At 32.2% G+C, this 26,539-nt stretch overlaps 1 protein-coding gene across 3 annotated transcripts in view; it reads left to right on the top strand.

Moving 5' to 3' along the window:
- The first annotated feature begins 18,831 nt into the window (after positions 1–18,831).
- Positions 18,832–26,539, top strand: part of LOC134721504 (formin-J-like) — a 45,066-nt gene continuing 37,358 nt past the window's right edge. The window contains exons 1-2 of one of the 3 annotated variants that reach the window (XM_063584574.1): positions 18,832–19,041; positions 23,011–23,135. The gene's annotated coding sequence lies outside the window, so the exon portion shown is untranslated. Of the gene's footprint in view, positions 19,042–20,649; positions 20,743–23,010; positions 23,136–26,539 lie in introns of those variants that run through there. The other 2 variants (XM_063584575.1, XM_063584576.1) reach the window with 2 other exon arrangements.

Here is a 26,539-nt window from a genome sequence, read left to right as displayed (position 1 = left end):
TCCGTATTCCTTTTATAAGTTGATGGCCTTTGGGGTCCATGGGGTCCATGGTCTGGTTTGTGTTCAGTCACCTGTGGCCAGGGTGTGCAGTTTCGAAACAGAAAATGCGATAATCCAGCTCCAACGTATGATGGACAAAATTGTACTTGTAGCGGATACGACATTAGGCCTTGTGATACAAGATTGAAATGTCCTTGTGAGTAAACAAATATGAGTTTCAAATTTCTATTCAAATCTGCTGATTTTCTTCAACAACTATTAAAATATTTGCTTTATTTAAATTCACCCTACAACACTGTTTCTTTCAAATGATCTGTGAATAATCTTAAACAAGGTGTAAGTACGGGAAAAGAGCGAAAAACGATATCAAAGTGCATGACAGTCAAACTTGAAAGTCTGAAATAAATAGACAATGCAATGCCAAAAAAACAGCGGGAAATATTAAAAGAAAACATAAATTCAAAGACTCAGCAATCCAAACCCAATTAAACACCATGGGTAACCTCAAGTTCTCCGGATTGTTATGACATCTTGCTCTACGTGTTGCACCTGCCGTGTTGTTCATATAATACAAGCCCGATTATAAGTCAAATTCAGTTTTGACATTTGAAGAATATGTTTTTATAAGAAGTAAGAAGCTAAGCTTCGATTACTGATAAATATTACGTTAATATGTCGAAAGGGATTTCGTAGAGCACTTGAAAGGCCCGGAGAAAGTGAAGTTCTCAGTGGTTTTCAACTTCATACTAGTACTTTGATCGGCTTTCTAATTTTCCTGATTCGAGTGTTACTGATGCGACTTTTGCATGTTTTGTAGACAAAACGTGCGTTTGAAGTATAAAAAATCTGATAATAGTATATATACAGAGGTAATTTTAAATTTACCATTTGGCGGAAAGGGCTATATAACAACCATAATTGAGGCACTTCGCTAAAACCTATTATTTGGCTTCTAAATGTGCAAAGAGTAAGATGATTAAAAACAGTAAAATGGTTCGGTTCATTTATTTCTGATCTTTGACAGACATATACCTTGTACTTTCTGAATGTTTGTGGCAGATATAATAATCTTAGATTTTTTTTTTAGTGGTCCTAAACGGGGTCTAATGATATCTTCTCTTTTATAAGAAACAATATAAAAAATAAATTAAACCTAGTACATATGTTAGTATAGGCAGATTGAACGATAATGTGTATTTCCTCTAAAGGAAAACTAGATTACATTACAAACACAATTAAACAAAATCAATAATAATAAAGTTTATTTACAAGTTGCTCTTCAATTTAACCGATGACGTTTTAGTCCTGTCCTTCATATTCTTGCTTTTTGCTTTCAATTAAAAATGGTTTGAAGAAATGAGTACATATCATTTAAGTTCCTACAACAACAACAGTCCTACCTGTTACTAAATGTGAAGACGCTACATACATACAGTGTACAGATAGCCATGTATGCAGTGATCAAAGTCTTAGACAATATTGTCCTGTAACTTGTGGTCTGTGTGGTGAGTCAATTTGAATAGCAAAATATAAAATGTTTATCTAGATAAGTACATGTATGTTGCCTGATTAGTTTATCACTGTAGCAATGTTAAACTTGTCAAATGTATGTCAACAAGAATGTAAGACAAGATTATTCAATTGAATATGGACATTATTGCATTTGTGTGACTTCTTTTTGGTAAGACCTTTAAACTGAATAGAAATGTATATCAAAACTGCAACTTTCCATTCTAGGATGTATCTTTTTTAAAGTCATATGAAACGAGTGACAGGTGAAAAATAATGTTTAATATCCAATTTATCAACCAATGCATGTTTATATCACAAACTTAGTCTTCTTTGCACGATTTCATCATTTTTTACGCATACATATCGTATAATCGTATTTGTTTTCTTTTTGGGTGTGTATTGATGTGAAAATATGGTAACTACTTAATTGTCGTGATTTGAAGCCGAAGTTTGCCGATTGTCACCTTATAGTAAACAATCAACAAAGAAGCATAGATTTTGAGCACGTGTTTAACATGTAAAATCAGATACTAGTTTGTTTTAAGGAAAGTTCCATGCGTAATGCGATCACTGGATGTTTACGAGTAGGGTCACGCTAAGGTCACTTGCATACGGTAAATATATCGGCGAATTGTTTCCTAGAAGCAAGCAATTAAAAAAAGTAAACTTCTTCTATATGTCAACAAATTAAAGATTTTTTTCAGGAAAAGTTACATGTACATAAGTTTTATAATGAAAACTAGCCATTTAGTTATAAACAAACATTTGCATTTTTTTTTTATTTGAAGTTGCATATGACTTTAAAAAACGTGCGTTTGAAGTATAAAAAATCTGATAATAGTATATATACAGAGGTAGTTTTAAATTTACCATTTGGCGTATAGGGCTATATAACAACCATAATTGAGGCACTTCGCTAAAACCTATTATTTGGCTTCTAAATGTGCAAAGAGTAAGATGATTAAAAACAGTAGAATGGTTCGGTTCATTTTATTTCTGATCTTTGACAGACATATACCTTGTACTTTCTGAATGTTTGTGGCAGATATAATAATCTTAGATTTCTTTTAGTGGTCCTAAACGGGGTCTAATGATATCTTCTCTTCTATAAGAAACAATATAAAAAATAAATTAAACCTAGTACATATGTTAGTATAGGCAGATTGAACGATAATGTGTATTTCCTCTAAAGGAAAACTAGATTACATTACAAACACAATTAAACAAAATCAATAATAATAAAGTTTATTTACAAGTTGCTCTTCAATTTAACCGATGACGTTTTAGTCCTGTCCTTCATATTCTTGCTTTTTGCTTTCAAATAAAAATGGTTTGAAGAAATGAGTACATATCATTTAAGTTCCTACAACAACAACAGTCCTACCTGTTACTAAATGTGAAGACGCTACATACATACAGTGTACAGATAGCCATGTATGCAGTGATCAAAGTCTTAGACAATATTGTCCTGTAACTTGTGGTCTGTGTGGTGAGTCAATTTGAATAGCAAAATATAAAATGTTTATCTAGATAAGTACATGTATGTTGCCTGATTAGTTTATCACTGTAGCAATGTTAAACTTGTCAAATGTATGTCAACAAGAATGTAAGACAAGATTATTCAATTGAATATGGACATTACTGCATTTGTGTGACTTCTTTTTGGTAAGACCTTTAAACTGAATAGAAATGTATATCAAAACTGCAACTTTCCATTCTAGGATGTATCTTTTTTAAAGTCATATGAAACGAGTGACAGGTGAAAAATAATGTTTAATATCCAATTTATCAACCAATGCATGTTTATATCACAAACTTAGTCTTCTTTGCACGATTTCATCATTTTTTACGCATACATATCGTATAATCGTATTTGTTTTCTTTTTGGGTGTGTATTGATGTGAAAATATGATAACTACTTAATTGTCGTGATTTGAAGCCGAAGTTTGTCGATTGTCACCTTATAGTAAACAATCAACAAAGAAGCATTGATTTTGAGCACGTGTTTAACATGTAACATCAGATACTAGTTTGTTTTAAGGAAAGTTCCATGCGTAATGCGATCACTGGATGTTTACGAGTAGGGTCACGCTAAGGTCACTTGCATACGGTAAATATATCGGCGAATTGTTTCCTAGAAGCAAGCAATTAAAAAAAAAGTAAACTTTTTCTATATGTCAACAAATTAAAGATTTTTTTCAGGAAAAGTTACATGTACATAAGTTTTATAATGAAAACTAGCCATTTAGTTATAAACAAACATTTGCATTTTTTTTTTATTAAAATGTGAGATTTTCGAAATTCAGTAAGAGATTCATTCAACCTAGTATTAAGATTGTATGCAACCGGGAGAAAAATGTGTAGTTTCTTAAAAGCAAATACAAATAACAACACGACTACAATTAAAGTATATATATAGTAGTAAAAGTTTTACATTTTCATTGCTGTTTTTCAATGCTTTTAAATAAAACCTGTGCATTCATTTCAAATTCATATTTGAAAAAAATAGTACCAATCATTTAAGTTCCCACGACAGAAACACGCCTTCCTGTTACTAAATGTGAAAACGCTACATACATACACTGTACTGATAGTCATGTATGCAGTGATCATAGTCTTAAACAACATTGTCCTGTTACTTATGGTCTGTGTGGTGAGTAAATTTGGAAGCGATATACAAAATTTACATCTAGATAAATATGATTTACTCAAATATTTATTATCATAACAACTTTAAACTTGGTGAAGGTCACTCAACCCGAACTGTTAGTCAAGATTTTTTAAATGTATATCGACATTGTTGGGTTTTCGATCAAACTGCTCTTTTTTGTTAACAACGTATAAACAATATCAACAGAAGCAACACGGGAAATCAAGAGACATATGCTTTATCAACTAATTGGTTATGTTTTGTCACAGCACTTATATGTTTAAATGAAAATGTCGTTGTTAAGAAAACTTTGAAGATTTAAAATTTCAAGGATTTTTCATCCTAGAAATACATTTATATTGACTTCGCTGTATATGGAAAAACCTGATGGAAATTAAGGTTCCAAACGCTCTTTAGCGTTGTATGTTGTTTGGTTTGGGTTTTTTTTTTGGGGGGGGGGTTTGGGGGGGGGGCTTTTTAACTTTTTTGTGTCAACTGTGACCGATGAATCGTCCGTAGACGAAATATGATTATGGCGTAAAAGATTTTAAAACTAGTATATATGAAGAGTTTTTTTTTTTATACATATGGTATATAGCTTTAACATACTACAACCATGAATGAGCCGGTTTTCTTATCCATTCTCGTAAATGAGAAAACATCATTTTGTTTTCCTTCCACTATAAATTAATCATCATTTCTTCGTGTCCTATAGGTACCATGCATATTTGCATTTGTTATTCTCGCTCATGGATTTTTCGTTTGGGTTATATTTGTAGGGAAATGAAAATAAAGGCGTTTAGACATTATTTTCGTCATCGGACAGGCTTAAAATCATAGACAATATTTCCATTTAGGACTGTTTACAAATACACAGGATGTTGGTAAATTTACAAACAATCCTTAATTCCTTACCTGATTACATGCAATGTTCTTGTTGCCTGGCCTACAGGAACCGATATCATACATTCCTTCGGATTCTGGCAGAGCTAAAATTCTGATTTCGTTAAACCCTAGACCTTGAAATCGGTATATAGTCATGTTTTATTTAAGATGTAATGCGTGCAAGCCTTAGTTATGATGAAAGAAAACTTTGCCATTGCCTTAGTCGTTTTATAGCAATTTAATCCCGAAAGGAAACAAGAGTTAAATTTAACGAATATAATAAACACTCAGGCCATGTGAAAATGAAAACAAATCTATAGATTTAATAAATTTCCCACTGAAAAATTGACTCTAATTCTTTAAAATATAACGTTTATGTGCAATACATATATATAATTGCATTGTGAAGTTGTCAATTTATAGAAGTTGTGTTTTTTTTGATTATTTGATTATGTTCTATCCAAATAACGTAAAAGGACCACATATGAGCATTTATTTGCTTTTTAGAAATTAACACATAGTCGATTTCAGTAAAGTAAAAAAAAGGACGAAAGATACCAGAGCGACAGTCAAACTCATAAATTGAAAAAAAAAACCTGACAATGCAATGGCTAAAAAATGAAAAAGACAAACAGACAAACAATAGTACACATGACACAACATATACAACTAAAGAATTACACGAACCTGTGAAATAGTTATTCCATAACGGTCAACCAACTCGTGATGGCGTCCGTAAAATTTACGAAGGGAGGATTAGAGGTTCACCATTTAGAACTCATAGTTTTATAGCTTCCTTGTGAGCAGCAACCCTCTAGCAGGAAAATCATGATAGGAAAAACAAGCACCGAAATATCGTATCAATTGGGTATTCATTTTAAATTATTGATTGAAAAAATAGTACCTATTAATTTAAGTTCCCACGACAACAACTAGCCTTCCTGTTACTAAATGTGAAGATGATATATCCGTGAAGTGTATTGGAAGCCGTGTTTGCACTAATACAATTCTTAGACAACATTGTCCTGTAACTTGTGGTCTTTGTGGTGAGTTAAATTTAACAGATAATGAGATAACCTAACAATACAAGTTCAAATGTATCCTGCAATTGTGTATCATCGGAACAAAACTAATGCCAATTTTCAAGTGTTTTTAGTTCTTCTAATCTGCAGTTAAAAATTGTATGATAATGTCATTATGCATCTTGAAATATACATTGTTGAGACCTCACAAACATGTTTAACCCCGCCGCATTTTTGCGCCTGTCCCAAGTCAGGAGCCTCTGGCCTTTGTTAGTCTTGTATTATTTTAATTTTAGTTTCTTGTGTACAATTTGGAAATTAGTATGGCGTTCGTTATCACTGAACTAGTATATATTTGTTTAGGGGCCAGCTGAAGGACGCCTCCGGGTGCGGGAATTTCTCGCTACATTGAAGACCTGTTGGTGACCTTCTGTTGTTGTTTTTTTATTTGGTCGGGTTGTTGTCTCTTTGACACATTCCCCATTTCCATTCTCAATTTTATTGTTGAATATTTTAAAATATGATTAACGGTAATTATATAATTAATATCTTTACTTTTTTGTTATCGAGACTAGCACTAATTTCACAACAAACAATTACTATCAAAGAATTTATTGTGATTGCTTCCTTCGAAAACCCACTTTAAAATAGAAAAAAAGAAAAAGAAAAACTAACTAAAGTGGTGCGCTGTCACTTTTAAAAATAATATCCGGGAAAAAATAAAATTCAATCAAATGCTATGAGTTGAATAAACAAGACACACCGACTTATTTTGTTCTATCGACTGATACCTTACAAATAGTTTTAAAACTGGGTTATCCTCAGTATAAGTCGACCCGTGGAAGAAGATATCATTCAAAATATTAGAAAAATTGGTATCGTACCATGCAAAGTATTGACAAGTTACATGTGCGTATAAAGAAAGTTAAATAATGTATAGCACTTTTTATCATGCATTTCGGCTTTATTTTATAAAAAGATGTGTGTTTGTCTGTTAAAATAACTTGTCTTTACATGTATATAATTTAAGTTCCAGAAACAACCATGATCCCTGGTATTCCTTGTGAAGATGTTACATACGTACAATGCACGGACAGACATATCTGCAGTAACTCATCCCTCCGCCTACTTTGTCCTGTAACATGTGGTGTATGTGGTGAGTAGAATAAAAATCATCTACAAAAATAACAAGCACTTTCCATTAAACCAATTCTGCAATGATTTACGTTGAGAAAAAAAAAGAAATGAAAAAAAGCAAACTTAATATGATTGAATTTATTTGGGGCACATTTTTCATATATATTATTATAGATGTATATAGTTTATTACTACATTAGAAAATGCCTGTACCAAGTCAGGAATATGACAGTTGTTACCCATTCGTTTGATGTGTTTGGACTTTTGATTTTGCCTTTTGATTTTTGATTTTCCTTTTTGAATTTTCCTCGGAGTTCGGTATTTTTGTGTTTTTACTTTTTATACATATTTTATTTCAAATTACACACTTAAAACTGACCCAAGTTATTAGATCTAACAAAGGATTTTTATTTAGATGAAAAACGAACATAAATATATATTTCTGACAAAATTACAACCAAACCGAAAAAATATGATACATAGAGAAAAAGTGGTCGACAAATCCGAATTAAAAAGAGAAAAGAAACCAAAAACATATAAAAAAGTATTTAGATAGGAAAATAGGAAACAATTGGTTTAAAATGTCATAAACAGCATCAAATGATAGCTAATAGTACGCTGATTCTAAATATATATGGTTTCTATACAACATTTTTTTAAAGGGAGATAATTTGATACTTCCGTATTTTTTACTGTTTAATTGATATTGATTAACAAAATAAATGATTCTAAATTTTTACATTAAAAAAGTACAAAAAAATAGCTAGTTCCGGATAACACAGGGTCACTTCCGGTTCCTCTTCCGCAGGTCGTATGGCTTGCAACTTAATGCAAAAATTCCCATGGCTTTATCATATATATGAGGTAAAGCAATTAGAAAGGTCAAAATCTAGAACGTCAAATTAACCTATGACCTTGAGCTCAATTTCACGGACCTCAAATCAAACGACCCCCAGGTCTTAATTACACTTGTGGTGTTTGAAAAGGGTGACAATAAGCCAATAATGTAAAATCCAAATTTAGAATATCTTGACCTTTGACCTTGATCCTATTTTATTTATTTATTTGGATCAAGGACCTCAAATCATAACACTCTAGGTGTCTTTTACTTATGATTTACCAATTATAATTACATTTAATTTATTTCAAACACAGAAGGGGGGATAACTCTCATATGGAGTTTCTGGACCTCTTCGGTTAAAAATTATTTTTAAGATCCTAAGGATATAACATGCAAATTGATGAAATAATTTTATCGTAATCTTCACGGTTGCAAAGAAGATGTGTAAGCAAGAAAGCAGTGTTTGGGTGATAACTCTTACAATAAAAAGTATTCGGCTAAACAGGGTCAGTTTCAAAAGCGCAATACCTGTACATATACAAAAAATCTAAGCGACATCTTGCGAAACAAAGAAGCACCACCGTACCGACAGAAGGAAACAAATAATCAGAAGAAAGCCAACAGAAAAGAGGTCAGATAAGAAGACCTAATGATGTGATACATTTCTGTCAAGCATCGTCGTCAAAATGTAAAGTTTGAATTTTCAAATCGCATACGAAATTTGTAATATGTTTGCTTACCAACGTGTATACACGGCTTTCAAATAAAGAAATAAATAGCAATGGGAGATGATGATGTAGACAAACAAGGACACACTTGTCCGTTTTTAGTTTATCGGATCCCCCATATTTGTATTCGAAAATTTAGAATGAATTCGTGATATATGAACATCGGAAAACTTCTGTTGCCTCTAATATATATTTGTTACTCCTAGAATTTCCTGCGACAGTTTGCCTAATGCGTTTTAATAAATGGGCAACACCCTGCAAAACAATACAATGATAATGAGGCAATGGTTCTTTTTTTCTCTCCTCTTAGGGTTGATTCTTTAAGTTCAATATTTTAATCTTTTTCAGCCACAACAACCACACAAGTTACAACTGATTGGATTCACATTTTGGGGAAATAGTTTCACCTTATCTTCTATTGAAGTGTAAATCACTAAATAAAAGTATTAAATGTGTCAATGAGCTTTTAATTTTGAATTTGATTAAGGTTGCAGTCTTGTTATTGACTGCTCCATAGGCTTACATGCTAAACAGCTGATCTTTGAAAATAAAAAAATAAAAATGCTACATAGAAAAAATATTTCATGTCCATATCATGTATATACTAATGTGAAATTGTGATTTAATCGAAAAAAAAGGTGGTCTTGCCACGAAGAATAAAAAATTACGCAATCCTGAAGTCAAAACATTTGTTTTCTACTTTCTGTTTGCTGTTTTTACTAGGCCGCACCACTTCCAGTAAACACGATATCCTTCCACTTTCCTGGAATGATATCCCCAAAAGATGCAAGATTTTTTTAAAGTCTATATATATGTTTCAATTCAACATAAACTTATAATCAAACAGAAAAAAATGAGTTCAGAAAAAAATTCAGAAAAAAATGCACTATTTTGTTTCCCTCCATGTTTTGACATGCACCGGAAATTGGCGTTGTAATACAAGACTGCTACCTTAAGGAGTTTCCGTTTTGAATTTTCCTCGCAGTTTAGTGTTTTTTGTGATTTTACTTTTCAGTAATGATCTTTGAAGTGACTAGTCTTTTTTGTTGGTTTCGATCTGTTTTGCCTATGTTCCCAGCGCACCCGAGATCACTTTTTGGTGGGTTTGTGTTGATCGGTCTAGTTTTCTATGTTGTGTTTTGATTATTATTGTTTGTCTGTTGCTTTTTTTATTCATTTTCAATTAGCCATGGCTGAAAAAAAAATGACTGTTATAACTTATGGAACGTGTAAGAAGGGGTTTACTTGGATACATTAGTTTGTTTATTTTCGACTAATGAGTTTGTATGTCTTTCCTATTACTTATTACATCTGTGTAAATGTCTCTAGTCTACTTTGTAATAAGCAAAATAGATAAGACGATGATGACGACAATAGTTGAATGTTGAGCATCATGTATCATAATTAATGCATACTCAGAATGAAAACATTTTGAAACAATATTATTTGCTTTGTACTAACACAATCAATACTAGAACACACCCGCGAAATCGCGGGCATATAAAGCTTGTAAACTGTTGTAGGATGATTTTTTGTAAAAGATATTTTGACTGGAGAATTTCATATAAGGTATCAAAAAGCCCTCCGTTATGTGTTTCCTTTCTGTTAAATTCGATTATTTTTTTGTGTTTCTGGCCTTATGCCACAATTATTCTTCCTCTTTGGTACAATGCATTTTTTGGTAAAAGTCAAATTAAATTAAAAATTTGCACCGCTTCAAACATGAAACAAAAGAAACTGCTCAAGTTATATACCATTATTATTAGATAATAAAATGTGCTTGTAGAACAATACATCAGTGCTTTTCCTTTTGAAAGCCCTATTAACATGTCAATGGTAGGATTTGAATCTCGTATAAATGACTAACGCTCATTTGAGGGATGGTCTGAGGGGGCCTGATTCTGAAATACCGGGCTTAAAAACATGAAATCCCGAGGTACGTATTTTAACGAAATTCATATCCCGACATCCCGAAATAAAAAAAAAATATTCCCGAATCCCGTAAAAATCAGTTCCGAAATCCTGAGCTTAAAAGCACCAGATCCCGACGTTCCTAATAAGTCTTGTCTCCCGCTAATCTCTACCCTACTTTCATTTTGGCCAAATCACTACTTTCACTTTCAACAATACATTTTCATGCCCCATTTATGGGAATTATTTTTTCTAGTTTGTTCTTCCGTCCGTCTGTCCCGCTTCAGGTTAAAGTTTTTGTCGAGGTAGTTTTTGATGAATTTGAAGTTCAACCAACTCGAAACTTAGTAAATATGTTCCCTATGATAATATGATCTTTCTAATGTTAATGCCAACTTAGAGATTTTACCCCATTTCACGGTCAAAACATAGCAAATGATAGTGCCGATCGGATGTGGCATCTGTATACTATAGACACATTCTTGTTTTTCATAGGGCCTGTGTCGTTAAATCTTAAACAAAACATGATAATATAGGCTATGCCTGTGTCGTTATTTATGTGACGATAAGTGAATGACAAAATAATTGTGTTTATTTTCACACGGCCTGGGTCATTGCTTACAGTTGGGATTACGAACGTGGCTTGCATGAATCTTAAATAAACATGATAATATAGGATATGCCTTTGTCGTTATTTACGTGACGATAAGTGTATGACAAAAATGATTGTGTTTATTTTCACACGGCCTGGGTCGTTGCGTACACTCGGGACAACATATAACCATTCAGGAAATGTGAAAATGGCTTGCATGAATCTTAAATAAAACATGATAATATAGGCTATGCCTGTGTCGTTATTTACGTGACAAATAAAACATAATTTAGGCTATGCCTGTGTCGTTATTTACGTGACGATAAGTGAATGACAAAAATGATTGTGTTTATTTTCACACAGCCTGGGTCGTTGCTTACACTTGGGACAACATATAACGATTCAGTCAATGTGAAAATGGCTTGCATGAATCTTAAATAAAACATAATATAATCTTAAATAAAACCTGATAATATAGGCTATGCGTTTATTACGTGACGATAAGTGAATTACAAAAATGATTTTTTTTTTATTTTCACACGGCCTGGGTTGATGTTTACACTTGGGACAACATTCTTATATAACGATTCAGGCAATGATCATATAGGGTTTGTAATGTAAATTTACAAAAACAAACGGAAGAGGAAGTTATCTATGAATAAAAGCCGGGGTGATGACGGACACATATCCGGACTTCTTTTTTTCCGTTTTTCTCCCAAAATAACCGAAACTGGATAATCATAAGAATGGATGACAAATGCGACTATGCATGGTACCTATAGGACATACAGTCACAATGATCAATCTATTGAGGAAGGAGGAGAAGCGACACCAAAAATGAGGTCTTCTCGTTTAATAGTATAGATGAGTTGGAATTAAATGTTCTAGTTCACAAGGAAAAGTATTGCTTTTCTTCCGAGTAATAGAATTCGTATGTTAATAATTATGCCTTAAATTTGCGGTGCTAGCAATGGCGTATACCCAGTTTAAATTTGTAAGTTGACCTATCTTTGAATTTAACCTCACGAAATTTAGGGTGCCAGCTACCAAAGCACCATTTTAAACAGCAGTTTAAAGACAATCCAATCAAAGCATGTGTTGCATTATAACAGTTCAGCATGCATTGTGTCCAGAAACTCATATGAAAGTTTAGCGTTAATTGTTAGTGGAGATGTAGACATGCTTTTACTCGTCGGCTTTATAAATGAATGATGAATGGTCTAAGAATACCATTTTCAATGACCGTAATGGTTGATAAATGCATTGCTCATAAATTTCATTATGTGTAAATCAAGAAATAACATGGTACAATCATAGAATTACCTTGAATATAATTCAGAGCATAAAAAACAAAGAATTCTCAAATTTTATATACAAAATGATTTTGTTTTTATTGACATTACATATATATTGGATTTTGAGTTGTCTTCCTTTAACCAAACAAAAACAATACTTGAGTGACATACTTTACTTGATTTTGAAAAGTAACATATAATTTACCATGTTCAGTTAACAAATAAACAATTTTGACAAAATGATATAAATGTTTGGCTTTGATTTCACTACATTTTTGTGGCATGTATAGGAAAAAACGTATCAACAAAGACTTTTTTCATTGTTTACTGCTACTAAATCAAATGCTTGTCAATTCATAAAATATGTAAATTGTGGAAGTTATTGACCACATGTTCCTACAGTGACTAAAAATTAAAAGGGATATGACCATCTCCCTTGCTAGTACTTCCTTCACTAAGTCAACAACGTTTAGCAATATCCCGAAAAGTACTTGCCTAACGTCCATTGGCAAATGTTTCTTACATAATTAGGACAAGAAAAAAAATTTGATAAATATCGAACATCCAAACGGATAGCGCTCTTTTGGGGAGATTTTACTGCCGGTGGGACGAAGATCTAGTGACCAAATTGTTTATTTCCAAGTCATCTTGAAAGCTTATTGAATTGAATACTAAACAATGTCAATAAAACATAAAAAAAAATTATCTATTGCACATATTTTCCAACATTTAAATGTGTTTCACTGTTTGATTAAGACAGTTATGTACTATTATTTGTCTGTTTGTCTTTTTTATTTTTAGCCATGGCGTTGTCATTTTTTTCAATCTACAAGTTTGACTGTCCCTCTAGCAGCTTTCGTCCCCCTTTTAAAACCTTTGGGTCGATGTCTCTGCTGGTGTACATTTTGTCACCGAGGACAACATCTGCTCAGTAGTAAAATTGCATGAATTTACGAAGATCTAACAGGATACTGGCTCGGACGTCATCCAGTATAAAAAGGTCTGTTAACAGTCTTCACCATGGACACGGTGTCGTCTGAAATTTTAATAACAGATGCACAATTAACTAGCCATTTAACTAAAAGTCTCTTTATTTTGCTAGAAGTTACGATAATCTGAATTGTTGATCTATAAATGTCGTTTACGGATTAGAGTGTAACCTTTGTAGATTTGTTGACGTCGCTAAAACGAAAGGATGGCTAACAAATGTATGAGCGGCCATAGATCAGATATCAACCTCAATGCAACGATATGCTGTACCAGCATTTTAATGAGCCTGGTAATTCTATCGTTTCTATGATAAATCGTATTATCAGAAAAATATACAAAACAAGACTTATAATCCTCAATTTGTAACCTCTCCGTATACAAATAGGGGACTACTGGATTCGACAATTGGGAACTGCGACACCATATGGTTACAATGACAAAATTAATGGTTTAGGTATTCTATTTAGTCCTTCTTGTAGCTTCGTGAATGTTATAAATATTTACATCTCTACTCCTTGACGTAGACGTTGTCATGGTCATCGTCATAATACATCTCCTTCTTTGCATGATGTCTCTATTAATGACTTGCTGCCATTCATGCAAATGCCGTTAGGTATTCTTCACATTAGCACGAAACTTTATTCATTACCCCTTTCAAAACGTCATTCTCTGTTCAATTTATGTCTGGAAGCAGCTGTTTCAAACCCTCATTCAAACCAATACAAACTTACAACTATCAATCCGGATATTGTAAGTCATGGATAATCATAGGTCTGCTCTATATTCGTACTTTATTTGCCCTTTTAAACTTTTTTGGTTTCGAGCGTCACTGATGAGTCTTTTGTAGACGAAACACGCGTCTGGCGTATACTATATTTAGTCCTGGTATCTATGATGAGTTTATTTCCTTTTGGAATTTCAACAAATGATGAGGAAATTGATAATCCATCATTGTATTGGATACCTAAACTACATAATTTGATTGCCCGTTATAGAATAACCGTTTCACAGATGAGATCGGATACGTCCCTTGGTGACCTACTAACTTAGACTTTTTACCGGGTTCGTAATGACTTAAGTAACTCCAACGGGTTCCACAGGTGGAGCAAGATCTGCTTACCCTTCAGGAGCACCTGAGATCACCTTAAGTTTTTTTGTGGGGTGGGGGTTCTTGTTGCTTGGTTCTTTGTTTTCTATGTTGTGTCTTCTGTACTATTATTTGTTTGTCTTTTTATTCTTTATCAATGGCGTTTTCAGTTAATTTTCAATCTACGAGTTTGAATGTCCCTCTAGTATCTGTCTCCCCCCTTTCGCTAGAGTTGGTTGCAGTATGTTACCATCTTTATTAACCTAGTGTGTATATGTAGGTTACTGTTCACCAGCATGTATTCGTTTTATTAAACAGACAAAGCATTACTTCATTAAAGGTAACATTTCAAGTTGGTAACGAATATTCTCATTCATTTTCATAGGGAAAATGTAAAAAATTGTCAAATATAATCGGAATGGAAACGGGGAATGTCTAGAAAGACTTTAAAAATATTTCGAAATTTCAAATTACTTCACTCGAATTACATACCTGAAATTGTGATGCTGTAAATATCAGTGTAAGATTCTGAAAGAAAAATCCAAGAGGTAAAACTCAAAGAAATCAAACAAAAAGGTGCCACACCTCCACAAAAACAACCAAAAAGCAAGTATGCAACAACAGAGAATACGTCAGCGACACATTGTCAAACTGTCAGGACTACTTTCTACAATAAAAAATACAACATGTTAAATTATCACTTTAAAAAATAAACGAATTTCAAGTTTAAGTTAAATACTAAGCACACAAATTAAACTTAAAATAATGAAGAAATAATCAAATTATTATGTGCCTTTGAAAAACAGCTTAAACATGCGACAGTTTAGCAGGTTTCCCTCAGTTTTAGTTTGTAACACGGATTTGGTTTTTTCTATCGATTTATGAGTTTTGAACATCAGTATACTACTGTTGCCTTCAGTTAGCAAAGGACCACTAATAATATACATCCTCGTCTCGTCCCTATCATTTGTCAGTCCTGTAATCAAACCTTTTTTTTTTATTTATAATATATGTTTCAAGAACTATTTGTAATTGTAACCAAGTTGTGTGTATATCAGCTTTACTATGTGATCATTCCAAGTTATTAGGTAATTTGCATGGTTGGAACAAAATATGTCTGTTTTACTTTTAGTAAAAATAAAACTTTGAATTTCATGCGCCTGTAGGCAGTTTTTTTTATTTACCTTCGTCGAGAAAGCTGGAGCTTAAACATTTGAAAACCAGTTTTGTAAATAAAAACCTTCGGGAATTTATTGCCAACCAAAAGGAACGTTTTTCATAATCAGGAGATTACTGCTCCGTGCAAAAAAACGTACTTTGACGTATAAATATGTTTACCTTTTATACATTGTAACTTAGACGGAGAGTTGTCCCATGTTGTCCCATTGGAACTCATACCACATCTTCTTATTTATATTAAAGAGAGCAGCAAAAGTCTTTCCAGTCATCTATGCCTGAGTTTTCTCTATATTTCTAGAGGAGTAGGTCCGGTAAGGGCCGATTTTGGCCTCAAATTTCAGGTTCATCTAACGAAAGATTTTGGACACTTTTTAAACACTTAAGTGTCTATTTCAATTGATTCAATTAGTTTATGTGAAATATTTCAACTGATTTAAAGTCATTAAACACGCTCCAACTCAAGCGTAAATATGAAAAATCTATCAAATATGCCGAAAAATGTCACTTTTCAGATGGTTTTTGTCCAAAATGAAAGTGGCTGCGTCCGTGTTCATCCCCAACCTTTATATATGTTATGTATTATCATCAAATACAACTTACATTCCAATATAAAGGATGAACACGAATGCGGCCACTTTCGTTCAACACGAAAACCGTCTAAAATTTAACTAAAATGCGGGAATTGTGAAGATTTCAGTAATTTGGCATGACTTAATGGTGCTAATACCTGATATATGTGCATTGTATTATCAAAAACAGCCGATATTTATGTAGCAAAAGCATTCTACTGCCCAATAAATAACTAAATGTTTACATTTTAACAATTTTGTAAAACTGCTATATTTTGGGGCCAAAAAGGGGTCTTACTGGACCTAGTCCTTTATTAACGAGGGATATCAATCCTTTAAACAAATCCTACCAGTACTGAAGCATCGACTTCTGAGCGAGTGATACTCTCCGGAACTAACAATCAACTAGCAGGTATTTAAATGAATGACCCGGAGCAAGAAAACATATATTTATACAAGAGAGGTGAAAGTTACCACGAGGACATTCAACCTCGAAAATATATTGACAACGCCATCATGGATAATAAAAGAAAAAGACAAACAAATAACAGTACAAAAAGCACACAACATAGTAAACCAAAAACTGAGCAACACTAACCCCGACGATCCATCAACAATGGTTGAATATATAATCGTTACCACTTCTAAGGATGAAACAACCTAAGGCAAAGCTTACTTTTAAATATTCTAATTTATTCTGTTTTTTTGTGGTTTCCAATATATTCATACACGGTAACCTCAATATATGACCTGTGGTGATATTGTTCAATCAGACACGGTAGAAATTTTACGCGTTATTTATATGTTTTTACATGTGACATTGTTTTTTGCTTCTTTTACAATTTCAAATTACTAGTAATCAAAAATTGAAAGAATTTCAAAATCAGCAACAGATAAAATAAAAGTGACGGTAAATGTACTAACTACACATATTGAGTGCATCAAAACCGATATACCAATATATGGTGGTTAGATACTAGGTTACAGGATGTTTAGACTTAATTCCCTAGTACCTTACATTGTTTATCTGTCATACAAGAGGGTGATCGAAATTGTTTTGAAAGACAGGAATTTGTCAGTATGACGTTTCACGAGAAGTGTTTTTACGTTTTTTGCAAAAAGGCTATAATAGTTGTATAGAAATTTATGTTCAAAATTTTTAAAAAAATGTATTTTGCAGTATTGCATAATTTGAATTCCATTTTTTATACATATATTCCGTTGTTTTTAAATCAAATTTAATCGCTTTATTCTTCTAAGGAGAATACAAAATTTTACCTGCATGTTCAGTTTAAAATCTGTCAGACTCGAGATTACTGAACGTGCTTATGTTGTTATGAAAATTAATATATATGCTCTTAATTTGCAATAATAGAACGAATATAATCCAGGGATATGTCTATCGAATCTGTCCTTGGATCTGTCCTAAGACCTATCTTAGGGAAAAGGTCAGATAATGATAGGACAGACGTACATGTTCGTCATGTCTCAGAATGCACATCGACGCTATTTTATGAGTATCTTAGCTAGGATGTCCTAACTGCTATACATAGTGCGATCGTACAGGAAAATTGTATATTAAACATTTTAAAGACTTTAAAAGAATACATCAAATTCAAGCAATAGAAATAATAGTAAGGTTACAGATTAAAATTATTATAGCTAGTTTGTATATAAACTAATCATAAGGGCTCTTCGATAAGCAGGCGTCTGATATACCAGAAGATGGTCATTTGCTATCTGAAATATAATTTTCGTGTTATTTTTTAATGTTTTATCACATTTCATGTATATGTACATACATGTAGTACATGAATATTTCTTTTTAGTTAATGCTGTTTAGCCTTGAATAATGAAATATTTGCCGCTGGAAGTTAAACTAACGATATTTATTCAAATCATTGTCATTATTAGGATCAGATCTCTTGCTTTTAATACATTGTATGTGTTGGCTAATATTTTTTCTAAAAAATTTTCTCGAAACCAAAAAGGAAACAGAATAATTTTGAGGTTTGATATATATAATATACATGTAGTAGAAAATGAAATAACAGTGTGTTTAAAAAATAAATGGAATGTTTGGACTAAGCTTGAAAGTTTCAGGCGAAAATACGATTTTATTTTACCTATTAATAATTACTTATGAAGTCAAAAACACTAATTTCTTTCCATTCTATACCTCAGTTAATTTGTGTCAAATCAGATGGTAATAAATATTTAATTGTTAGATTTAAATACAAACTTTCAGTCATTTTGTATACAACTGAGTAATTCAATTGATCCCAAATTAGTACATATCTTGGAGGTGTTAGTTCTAAACATTTATCTATTGATATCTATATACTATTGAAAATGTCTCTGTCGGTATGTATACACTAAGTATAAATATGATCCCTAAATAAATATCAATGGCTCTTATGAACTAATGGCGTCTTATTTACTATGAATGATCTTTTATTTCCTGACCCATGCGAGAGACCTGTCATTTTAGGACGAATGATCGCGTTCATTCATGAGTATCATTGTATATATGTGTCAGACAGGTAGCCATTTACCTATGTATAAACATATATTTTATTTGTTAGGTGAGAAATAACTTTCTAAGGTTGTCATCAATTGAGGAAACATGTGCTCGAAAAATATGTAAGTAATTGTTATGTATGTTCAATTATATGTAGCTATTTATCATATTTAAGAGTGTTGTTACAGCAAAGGTTGACACTTGAACATTTTGGGTTTTTTTATTTTATTTTTTACTGTTAAATGTTTTGTGTATTAAATGAATGATGATATGATAAATTCTATTTATAAGAAAAACGGTAAATTTTGAACAAAAGATCATGGTTTTCGTTTCAAAGGATATCGTCAGATCTTGACATTGGGAGAAGGTACTAAAAGTTACAACAGCTCTGTTCTAGCTTATCTTACAAAAATGCAAAATATACCATTGTCTTTCCACATAGGACACGAGTGCACCCCTCTGATTACGACCTTTCACATAATTGGGCATAATTATGTACATGTACATTATTCATGTTAGGTATATTCTTCGGTTTTTTTTAAATGAAGAAAAATCCAGCAGTGCAACGGAAAACGACAAGAGGATGACAAACTAAGAAAAAACAAAAAACGAAACGACATGTTTCAGTCTATTTCAGCGTGGACCGTCGCGGTTCGGAGTACCAACGCGGTTCCGAGTCCTACACATATATAGCACAAACAACTAAAGATTAAGGAAATTAAACCACACAAAAACTGGGGATGCTCTCTTGTGTTGAGCTAGGTTAAGCAGTGAAAAATGAAGATTCAGTCATTCTGTAGCTGCTGACCATAGTACTTTAGCATTATCTAATAAATCAAATGATAGAACTGATTTAATTTATTGATCAGAAGAGAATTGACAAATAAAAATCCGTATATTATGTATTCAAATTTTTCAAAGAATCCAGATGATATATATGTATAGGTGTATTGAAATCCCCTTTCATGCGAAATAAATCATATTAAATAATATTTATTCAATTAAATGCATGCACGTTTAATATTTATGTCTGTGCATATGAAGCAATAGAATTCCAATTTTAAGTGTCTGAATGCAATTTTTAAGTTTATGTATTTTCTTACTTCATAAATCATTATATTTTCCTTTAAATGGCACATATACCGTATATGATCAGTGATTTATGAATTGTCATTTTTTTATATATGCAAAGATTTGCATATAGTTGGACTATAGTACAAATCCTTGCTATATGAAAATAAAATAATTTATCGCAGTTAAAATAGTAGCCTGGCATGCTGGCGTAACCTCCTCTAAGCGTCAGTACTCTACTATCTACCAGTAAGCCAGGGCTGATATAAGTAAAAACATCCAATTGTAGTACTAATTTATTATAGGTGCGTTCGGAACAAATCTTGACCTAAGTAGTTTCAATTAATGCATATCAGCCTAGGATCCCAGGCTATCAAAATATAAGAAGAAACATATTAGCGGTGTTTTCAATGAATAATTGAAATAAGTTGTAAATTGAAATAAGGATAAACCAAAACATTTCACCGCTGTGTGAGAACGGCACAAAACGACTGTAAACTATTGTAAAATTTGATCTTTTCTAATCCCCTAATTCCTCTTTATACCTTTCTTTCCCATTAATCACGCCTCCGTGTTTTTGGGTAATCGAACTGACGATTTAATCCCATTGATCGGAAAATTGTGGGAATGTATTTAGGTATTAAATCGCTTACCAAGCGTTTACCAATATGTAATTGTCTACAATTTTGGCTATTAAGTTTGTTTTATGAATGAAAAAGAATGTCCCGTCTTATTGCATGTGACATATGAATGTAAGTAATAATGAATGTTGTATCTTTGGTATTTTGTACTTGTAACAAGCGCCGCCATACAAAGATAATTAATGCACATACTGTTTGATTATTTATTTTTTGTCTAGCCTATTTGGTTTATATGCTCCTATCAAGCTTTGGCCTTGAACTTATCGTACTTATAACTAAAAAACAACAAAATTAACAGCTTAAGCTATGGTATATAATTGGGCTTTCAGAAAAGCACATGAACTTGATAGTGGAAGTCTATTTTGTTAAAAAATAATGATAAATGCAGAATGATACTTAATTATTATGTATAATGCAAATTCAAACTGTGACCCATGTCAAACACATGCACTATTAAAATTATATACATGACCAGTTAGGATAGGGCAGTGAAGTTGTTCATACTAAATAAAGTCATGTTAACCCTTAGCTTGTGATTTTGAAGCTTCAGCCGTGAAGGTGTGGTCAAATCCGATCTTAAAGGTTTATGATTGTCACTGTTCCTATGTCGATGGTCAATAGTTGTCCCTGGAAACCTTTGCCTCCTCCGCATATAATTACTGTTCGCTATGAAAAGTCAAGTGCGCTGAAAGTGACGTTAAACACCAATGATCTCTAAATAAATCTTCAAGAACAAAATTATCTTTAGTAATGGTTACCGAATGCTTTTAAAACCAAAGACCTGAGACTCTGTGAAGAAATGCAATTAAAAACTTACCATATATTACTCTTCTATCAGGGATTGAATTATATCCCTTGATGTCCTCATAATGGGATTCTAGTACCAATCGGACACTTGCCTGGTATCTGAATGTGATAAATTGTTTCATGGGAAAACGATGCACCAGAATCTAAGGAAGCTGAACACTAGACTTCTGTTTCTCTTATACTATAGGGGGGAAATAAATGGGTTTTTCTATTGAGTTATATATGGTACAAATTCATGCTATTTATTTAATCTAACAATGTTAGATATAAAACAAGAAACAATCCCTTTGCTTAGGAAATTGCTTGAATGTAAGGTTTTCATTATATGCCGTACAAGTTTTTAGTTCACCGAAATAATTCTGCTTCCCCTGTTAATAGATATCTCCTGTATACGTGCGAGTTTACTGCATGTAGCCATCTATATGAACAGTGAGTCTGTATGGAGAGGACGACACTAAGGTTGTTATAACTTGTGTCCAATTATACTAAAGCTACTTTTGCAAATAAAATATGTTTATGAATTATTCAGTTTAAATGATGAGTCTTTTATAAAAATCAGTGTTCATCATTTTTAAAACGTTGTGTATGTCCTACAAAGTAGACATTATTTAGGAGACTTATTAATTCACTGTTGAAATAAACACATTAAAACTAAAATATGACAATCTTCATTTCCCTGAAGTATGTTCCGTTCTCTAATAAATTCTGACCGCTCCATTTATCAAACATAAAAGTGAAAAATATGACCGTTAGCATGAATATAAAGTTAAGTGACAATTCATGATATTCCTGTCAGATTTACAAATTCATTTCATAAACAAAACAGAAGCTTTAATAAATTGATGTTTTACACTGTATACATTTTATGCAAGGACATTTTTTTCAATAAATTGGTGTTTCAGAGCTGGATTTTAAGTACAAAAGTACCTAATGCATTTCTTATATAAAATGTGTATTTACACGCACATTCTATGGAATCGATTCTAATAGGTATATATTAAAAACATATGCATACTAAACTATCATTCTGAGTCGGTATAATTCCTGTTTTGAGGTACATGTATTTAGGCTATAAAATGGAGGGTTTCTAGAGTAAGGTCAACACCTCATAAGGGGAATTCGTTGGTCGATAGAGTTGGCAGGTAACTTTAGTAACACGAGTAAATAACAATTGCTTTTAATTGCGAATGACATTTTCACAAAATATGTTTTCTATAGGTATTTTTTTTCTCTCTGTTCAATGGATTGTTGCCTCCAGGAGGCTTCACATTATTCAAACCTCCGTGACATGAGCGATTTAAAAATATTTTCACACTTGTCAACAAGCCATCTTCTTGTTTCACGAAGCGTATTTAAATACTGATGAACCAAGTTTACCTCGCGGGTAAACTGCCGGACTGACTACATTAGGTCTAAAAAATTATAATTGCCTTATCAGATGTAATGAAATAAAACCATCACTTCGGCGATGGTCTTAACGGTTCAATGAAAGCTTTGTCATACGAGCTTCAACGAGATCTGTTAGTTTAAATCTTTTAATTTTAGTATTTTTCATTTTGTATTTTTGACCAGATCAGTGAACATATCGACAACGTTGTGATGATGGAATAAACAGGGAGAAACTTAGTTAATGCTGCACAATATTTGGAACAACGGATTTACTTACATAATTAATAAGAAAGGATAATACACATTTGGTAAGTTAATTTATTTCACCCTTTATTTTTCAAACAAAATGTTTACCCAAAACAATGCAATGTAGAAAAGTATACGTTCATTCATTCATTCAATCATTCATTCTTTCATTCATTACAAATTAAATGCCCTAATTAGATGCGTGTGTAAGATAACATTTGAAGTCCGTTTATTTCTTCTACTTATTTTTTTCAAACGTTATCCTTGACCTACGATGTACGGCATTGCATACAAATGATTATTAAAGCAAAATTTTCTTATTGTCTGCCTTTTTGAAATCAAATCGTAAGCAACTCGTGAGAAATTGGATGTCTTGTAAAGTTCACATTTATTCCGTTATCTGAACACTTGCATTTGGGATTATAGCTGATCATAGCTATCTGGTGTCATTATGCTAAAGTTTATCTAGTGCACGCAGGTTATCGCCAAATGGCATGATGGTGAATAAAAGATACAAAATTTGATTAGAAATATCGTACTAAAATTAAAATGCATGCCAGTACAAAATGTATACTAGTGTATGGTTGTACTTTTAGATCTGCATATGGATATTGTGTTCATTTCTTCAAAAACTCATCGCAAGCCATAAATTTGCATCACATACTTAAAATGTGATTTTCAATTATGTTTTACATACAAAACAAGTCATGATATATTTCATAGTTTCATGGACGGATGAAGGGAAATTTACTGGAATAGTTCCATATGTATTACATTTAAAATCTGCATAACCAGAGACATTTAATATAGTTATATATCTCTGGGTTAACACAACGGAACATTAAAAGATAAGATATCATATTATTGAATTATATAATCTAACAACAGAAAAATGAGCATCCGTATGCATATTTCGTATTTATGTTTTGTTTACAAACTCAAATTCCAAGTGAAATATTTGTTAAAAGTTGACAGGTATTTTAAGATGTCTACCTGTGGCGTTAATTTGTTGTATTATGATTGAAAGGAATGTAAGATACAGGTGATATATCAATAGACAAAGTACATTAACTTAGGGTGGTCCACCATTTTCATTTAAATATTCACACAAAATTAATTTCAACTTAGGAATTTTTATTGTCCTTGGGGATGTTTACCAACAAAAACTTCTTTAAAATTGAGATATATTTTATTAAGAGACATGTCCTTTAGAAAAATGTGGTCACTTTTTTATTTCCCTCCTCTCTAAAGGTGCATTCACACGATACGATTTTCCGTTCGACTTTCCATTCGACTTGGCACCGTCGCACAGGTAAATCGTACAGCGTTCTGTTCACACGATACGATTTTCCATTCGATTTTCATCAGATTTGAACAAGTGCGTTTTTTATGTTTCTAAACGCAGCAACTTCCGAAATTATCTTTATACGCAAGTATTATTAAAGTTTTAACAAATATTATTGAGTTATTTATTGAATGGTGATTTGATAATGAATTTCCAAGGACTATTCCTAAATTCTCCAAAACATTTGTTTCGTCTAGCCAGTTTTTTTTATGTATAACTGAACCTTTTATTACTTTATCAGATATTTTATATTTCTTTATTATTATTATCTTTAATACATATTGCACTGCCATAGGGATCGTACTGGCCGTAATAAATGTTTCTTCGCAAACCTGTAATTTCCGTTAAGACTAATAAGACCCAAACTTGGCGAAATATTTATCACAATAAAGAGTGTAGTATGAGTTATAAGGTTACCTTGAAAAAATTTTGGCATGTAATCTCTGTTTTCTAAATAAACACAGTTTTGAAAATAGATTCTACACCCAACTTATTGATATCGGTGTAAAATTTAATTCTAATACAAGTTCTCTCTTTAGATACACGTATAATGTTGTATAAAAGTCAGGATACTTTGAAGTTTTGGTGAAGAGTGCTTTCTTTCACGTCCGCACTTCTATCAAGTATGGCATGCCAAAATAACATTCAAAAATTTATTGCGGATCATGGCGAATATATAAATTACAGAACAATAACATACATTGTAATTCAGACGAGTCGACATATAGAGACACCATGTGACACTCTTAATTTTTCGATTATATTAGTGTAACAGAGTTGATTTCTTCTCAGATCTAGAAAAAAAGTAACGGATATTTTTACATCAATAAAATATGAATAGGATGGAGGATCTGTGTATTCACATTATTTGTAAAACTCTCCTTATTCCTGTGAAGCGTGTGCTTTACATCGAGTCTTATTATGCTGATCATCGACGCCACAGTACTTCAACCAATCAGACAATGTTTATTTGGGGCATTCGATCTATTTTAACTCAGATTTTGGAATGTTTTAATCGAAATTATAGAAAAATGGAATGTTGTTAGTACATATAAAATAGAAAATGATGAATACTTTTAACTAAAGATAATTTGGATGGGGGTTCTGTGTATTCACATTATTTGCACAACTCTCCTTACTGATGCCATATTTTGGAATTTCCGTGACCTAAATGGTTCGCGAAAATTAATATTTTTATATATAGTATAGTAATTAATGCTAGTAGAAAATTTGAACCCGATTTCAATATTCAAAATATGAAACTTGTATTTAAAATATAGATTAAAAAGAGAACTCGATACAATTAAAGAATGGAGCTCTAAAACAGATAAGCGAGTTGCTTCGTGGGTTTTAATTTTATTACTACACGTACGTCATTGTTTAATAGGCACATGTTTTTGTGTAATTCATGTCTTTTTGGTAGAGTTAAGCCATATATTTAAATAATATTCTATAGTGTCTTTTCGTGTTGTAATGTCATACATATACGTACTACTTTTTGAAAATCGAATGGAAAATCGTATCGTGTGAATGCACCTTTAGATTGTACATGTTTTCCTGCGGAAATTTGCGTGTAAGCAAATAAGCAACAATGCTGAAGCCATTACATTTCAAACGTGGAGAATTAACCATGCAAATTTATTTAGAATGCACTCTTGAAAAACTCTTAATGAATATCTATTGATGCATTCTACCTTCGTGCATAAGTTTTAGCCAACCTCAAAAGTTTAAAATCTGGACAAATAAGGACCTATTTTTTTTATCACGGTACAATAATTCAAGGATCTTAATTCGACCGCAGCGCTGTAGGAAACATAACAAGCCTTGGAGTATTTTTTCTTGTGTCTAAAGATGGTTATATTGACACCAAAACGGCTTTATTGTAATGGTTTGTGGTCGTGTTGTTGCCTCTTTGACTCTTCAACACACATTGTATTTCTTCATATACTTCCAGTTAGCACTCCTTTCGAATATATATGAAAACAAACAATATGCCTGATGCTGTGCTAAGCTGTAACTGCTATTTAAAAAGCCATTTCTCTCTTTTAAAAACTAAAACCCAATAAATGGCCTACTTCTTTTGTTGAAAAAAGCAGACCATTTCCGTACAAGTGCTCGTCT

The sequence above is a fragment of the Mytilus trossulus genome, chromosome 6 (assembly GCF_036588685.1).
Source record: "Mytilus trossulus isolate FHL-02 chromosome 6, PNRI_Mtr1.1.1.hap1, whole genome shotgun sequence".
In the NCBI taxonomy this organism is placed as follows: Eukaryota; Metazoa; Mollusca; class Bivalvia; order Mytilida; family Mytilidae; genus Mytilus; species Mytilus trossulus.
The sequence above is the reverse complement of the archived record's forward strand: the minus strand, read 5'-3'. Positions and strand labels throughout refer to the sequence as shown.